Source organism: Mesoplodon densirostris, chromosome X, assembly GCF_025265405.1.
Source record: "Mesoplodon densirostris isolate mMesDen1 chromosome X, mMesDen1 primary haplotype, whole genome shotgun sequence".
Classification (NCBI taxonomy): domain Eukaryota; kingdom Metazoa; phylum Chordata; class Mammalia; order Artiodactyla; family Ziphiidae; genus Mesoplodon; species Mesoplodon densirostris.
The window spans coordinates 113,437,981-113,443,471 of record NC_082681.1 but is presented as its reverse complement, the minus strand read 5'-3'; the positions used below and the strand labels follow the sequence as shown (position 1 = coordinate 113,443,471).

Sequence of the window (5,491 nt, the reverse complement as noted above, 5' to 3'; positions counted from 1 at the left end):
CACAAATGTATAAGCCAGGCAATAAATAATTAAAAGAATAACAACATACCTATATCCACAGTAAGCTATAAATATTACCAAGAATTACTGAAGCTTCCTCTCTACCAGATCTTAACTTCCTTCTTTCCTCCATAAGTAATCATTATCCTGAATTGTGAGTCAATTGTTTTCTTGCCTTTTAAAATAGTCTTATTACATATGAAAATTATAAAGATAGGTATGAAAATGAAATTAACCATTGTTCTGTCACTTGTGTTTTGACTCATCATCGTGTTTTTAAGATCCATCCATGTTGATGTATTTCGTTTTAATTCATTAGTCCTCACTTTTTTACATTATTCCATTATAGAAATGTATATGCTAGTCTACTTATCCATGCTACTCTTGATGGTCTCTCAGGTGGTTTTCAGGTTGCTGTGCTACTCGTTACAAATTGCTATGAATATTCTTTTATGTGTCTTACCATTACTATTAGCCTTGGAACCATTCTCTCTCTTTAGAAGACTTTATGCTTCTATGTTTAATCGATTTTACATTGATCTTGCAATTACTCTGAGGGAAATCTTGTTTTCCTCATTCTGGCATTTTTAGTCAGCAGTTTACTGTAGCCCTTCAAACATTTACTGACATCATCTTAGATAATTCATTTGGAGAAGCTCTGAAGCTAATACAGCAATGCCAATTAACTGCCTCTAAAAGAGCTGCCTTTTTTTCCCTAAAAGCCCCCCAAAAGCCTCTGACATATTTTGGGAGATATTTAAAATATTTTGATAGTTCTATAACATCACAGATTTTTTTTCATAAAATTGTGTTGGTGTTCCTTAAGTGTCTTAAATTGAATTAACTCTGAATAAATATATAGAATCTCTGCTGGAAAGAGAAAAAAGGTTGTGCTTCTATCTCAAATTGGTGAAGTAGTTACTCATTTCAATGTCTACTTGAAATTGACCAGTTGATTTCAGCTTTGATTACACTGAAGGAATAAATTACTCTTCTCACTAAGAAAGTCTGCCAGATATAACAAATAAAAATACATGACACAGGGCTTCCCTGGTGGCGCAGTGGTTGAGAGTCCGCCTGCCGATGCAGGGGACATGGGTTCGTGCCCCGGTCCGGGAAGATCCCACATGCCGTGGAGCGGCTCGGTCTGTGAGCCATGGCTGCTGAGCCTGTGTGTCCGGAGCCTGTGCTCCGCAACGGGAGAGGCCACAGCAGTAGGAGGCCCGCATACCGCAAAAAAAAAAAAAAGAAAAAAAAAATTGGGGCCTCCCTGGTGGCGCAAGTGGTTGAGAGTCCGCCTGCCGATGCAGGGGATACGGGTTCGTGCCCCGGTCTGGGAGGATCCCATATGCCGCGGAGCGGCTGGGCCCGTGAGCCATGGCCGCTGGGCCTGCGCATCCGGAGCCTGTGCTCCGCAACGGGAGAGGCCACAACAGTGAGAGGCCCACATACCGCAAAAAGAAAAAAAAAAAAAAAAAAATACATGACACAGTTAAACTTGCATTTCAGATAAATAATGAAATTTTTTAGTAGAAGGATGTCTAATTCAATATTTGGGATCTACTCATGCTAAAAAAAGTATTCATTTTTTAATCTAAAATGTAATGAACTAGTCATCGTGTATTTTATGTCAACCCTATGCCATTTCTACCAATTAGAGCTCTCAAGGTTTCCCTCAAGCTGCTTGATTTGCTGAAGATATTTCTTGTATGTCAGGAGCTCACTAGCTTGGGGACCTCAGCAATCTTTCATTGCTTTTGCCTATTTTTTCATTTCATACTGTACGTTATGTTCAAACAAAGCACTGAGAGTCTTATGGTAACTGTTTTGCCTAAGGAGGATCACTTTTGCTGATGGATCTCTAATAAGAATGTCTTCCAAAGCACAGTATGTTTCAATCTTCAATAGAACGGTATGCACAGCAGCAGACAATGTCAAATGGTTTGGGGTCGAACTCTCCAGGTTCTGGAAAACTCTAAGCAGTCTTGAAATACCGCGAGACTCGAGATGGGCCGAAGTCTTTAGAACCTCACCAGCTCCCATACTTGAAACTGCCTCAACCAGAAATTGCCCCTCCCTTTGGCCTCCTTGGTTGGCGTCTTGGCGCTAGGCCTACCTTTTTCGCTGCCGGCCTGTCTCACCCCGGGGCGGGCCTACTCCCTTCCTCAGGCTTCTACGACTTTTACTCACTCCAGACCAGCTAGAGCACGCATCATTAAGGATGTCTGACAACGTGAGCAGCACAGATGGCCTACCAGACTTAAAGAACAGAAGCCTGTCCCATCGCTCTGAGGAGCGTTCTGGAGTGGAGGCAGGGAGGGAGGCCTGCTCAGACGCTGAAATGAGCTTGACCAGAAATGGTGACGGTACTGGCGATGGGGGTACTCCCAGCCACGCCAGTTAAAAAAGTCAAAGCACAGCCATAGAAAGTTCAAGAGAAGACATCGACTTCGAAAGCACAGAAGACGCCGAACATTTCTTAACCAGTGACAGAAACCAGTCCCATTACCGCTTAGAAGAAGAGCTAGGAGAGGAAGAAGAGGAGGAAAAATTGGCAGAAGAAGAGCAGCCTCAGGTACAGTGCAATGAGGCTAACCCTGATCAGTATTTATCAGCCGAGGATCGGGCCCTGGAGGATTGGGTGTCTTCAGAGACATCTCTTCAGAGACATCTGTCCTCCCCCACCCTCGCTGGCAAGTCCTTAATGCTCTTCGAAGATGGCAGCAGGGTTCAAGTGCCCGATTTGTATATCAGGCCTGTGGGGCAAGAGTCTTTGTGCAGCGTTCCACTTGCAGTATGAGCTTGAAGGCCATAATGGTTGTGTCAATACTGTGCACTTTAAACAGCGTGGCACCTGGCTGGCCACTAGCAGTGATGACCTTAGAGTGATATTGTGGGACTGGGTGCGTCAGCAGCCAGTACTGGACTTTGAGAGCGGCCACAGAAATAATGTTTTTCAGGCCAAGTTCCTTCCCAACTGTGGTGATTCCACCCTGGCCATGTGTGCCTGTCATGAGCAGATACGCATAGCAGAGCTATCTGCTACACGACACTGCAAGAATACTAAGCGTGTGGCCCAGCACAGGGGAGACTCCCACAAGTTGGCTCTGGAGCATGACTCCTCTTTTAAGTTCCTAACTTCAGGTGAAGTTGTCTTCGCCATTGACCTCAGACAAGGCCTGCCAGCTTCAAAAGTGGTGGTAACAAAAGAGAAGGAGAAGAAAATGGGGCTGTATACAATCTATGTGAATCCTGCCAATACTTACCAGTTTGCGGTGGGTGGACAAGATCAGTTTGTAAGAATGTATGACCAGAGGAAAATTGATGAGAATGAGAAGAACGGAGTACTCAAGAAATTCTGTCCTCGTCACCTGGTCAACTGTGATTCTAAAGCAAACATCACCTGCTTTGGTGATGTTTGCAGAGTGGCTAGGCCCGTGAGCCATGGCCCCTGAGCCTGCGCGTCCGAAAGATACAAGGGGCACAGAAATAATGTCACGGTCAAAGGTGTCAATTTCTATGGCCCCAGAAGTGAGATTGTCGTGAGTGGCAGTGATTGTGGGCACATCTTCCTCTGGGAGAAATCATCCTGCCAGATTGTTCAGTTCATGGAGGGAGATAAAGGAGGGACCATTAACTGTCTTGAACCCCATCCTTACCTACCTGTGATGGCGACCAGTGGCCTAGACCACGATGCTAAGATCTGGGCACCCACAGCTAAAGTTACCACTGGCTTTATTGGCTTAAAGAATGTGATTAAGAGGAACAAGCAGGAACGAGATGAAGACAGCCTGCACCACACTGACCTGTTTGACAACCACCTGCTTTGGTTCTAATGTGTCACCTGACACAGAGAGGTCATCAGTTGCACTGGGGAGCTCCTGGAGCTGGGGTTATGGATGCAGAGTCGGATGAGTCTTCCAGTCCCTCAGGTATGTCGGAGGAGGAAGAGAACCAGGAGGAGGAAGAGAACCAAGACCCTGTGCAGTACCTGCCGTCCTGAAGGCCTCAGACTCCAGCTCCAGCTAGGCATCACCTCAGAAGGCTGGACTTTAAGATTTAGTTTACTAGATTTGTTTTTTGTCTTTTATCTATTTTCAACAATAGAAACTGCCTCTTCCATCTCCTTCCTCTGCCTTCCTCGCTTCCTTCTTCACATTCTTCCTCCCTCACTTGGTTTCTTTACTCCTCTCTCTTTACCCCTTATATCTATAGGAATACATAAGTAATTTATCTATGCTTCTTTTCCTTTTTTCTCTTATGGTTGACTTCTAAATGTTCCTAATTCTGATGGAAAAATTAACAGCCTTATTGAATCTATATTCTCATTTCTGACACTCTGAAAATGATCACTTTTTTTCATCTTTAGCAGTGCGTTATAAAAAGTAAGTTCTTCAACTGAGTTGAAAATTTCAGAAATGTGTTTATTCTTTAAAAGTAAAGTAAAATAAAACCGTGGTCTTGTTCACTGAATACTGACACTTGGCCATACACACACACATGCATGTGCACACACACCCTCATTCTCACAGAAAAGGAAAAGGGGAGAGGTGGGTAGATAAATTCCTAACAAGGTAATTCATCCTTCTAGAAAAAATAACTTGGGTTGTCCACATTTTTTGAATCTGTATGTTAATACTGATTAATTTGAGCACAGGAGGGTGGGAAGAATTAAATTTAATCACATGACAGTTTATACTCTGTACTCTCAATTCTCTTGAATTTTCATGGCTTGAGAACTCCCACAGGATTACCTTCCAAAAAGTCCCCTTGGGACTACCATCTCCTATAAGATTCTAGCCAGGAATATAAGAATTCCTAGTATTTGAAAATATATGTTTAAGCTAACTTTAATAATGACAGTGTTACAATAATGAGTTTTTTTATACTTACAGATACCTTTGATAGCATTGGAAGAAATATCCCATTAGACATCCACACATTGCTTAAAACTTTCTTTGACTGTTTATAAAAGGTTAAGTTGCTATTAAAAATGTCTTGTTTTAAGCCTTATTTAATGTAAGTTTTGGGCACTGGATGTCCAATTACTGTTCAATAGTAATATAATTTTTGTTTTACACCTGCTATTTGTGTAAGTGAATGCAGAGTCTTGCCTTTCCTCCAACACCCCTATGAAGTATAACACACCCTTCTTTGCAGATATTTGCTGGGAAAGAAGCATGTAATAAAACATTCTATGGGCTGACCAAGGCTTTTCTTCAATAATACTCCTTAAAATGGATATTATTGCTGGCCCCTTGAAAGCAGGTTGAGAAATTTACATAATAAGATTAGATTTGGGAATGGAAAATAACTTGACCCAAGTTCCTACTGAGATTCAAAGTTAGGGACAACTGCCTGGGAATCTGGGGGCCTATAGCCACCCCTACTGTAAGGCCAACTGGCCCGAGGCAGGGGAACGCAATCAGATTCACAGGTTGCATCAGACCGAAACTCTCCGGACCACCCAGTTCCAGAAACTGACCTGGGG

The 5,491-nt window shown here is 43.0% G+C and overlaps 1 pseudogene; it reads left to right on the top strand.

Moving 5' to 3' along the window:
- The first annotated feature begins 2,221 nt into the window (after positions 1-2,221).
- LOC132481744 (DDB1- and CUL4-associated factor 8-like) lies at positions 2,222-4,003 on the top strand (annotated as a pseudogene).
- Positions 4,004-5,491: the final 1,488 nt, after the last annotated feature.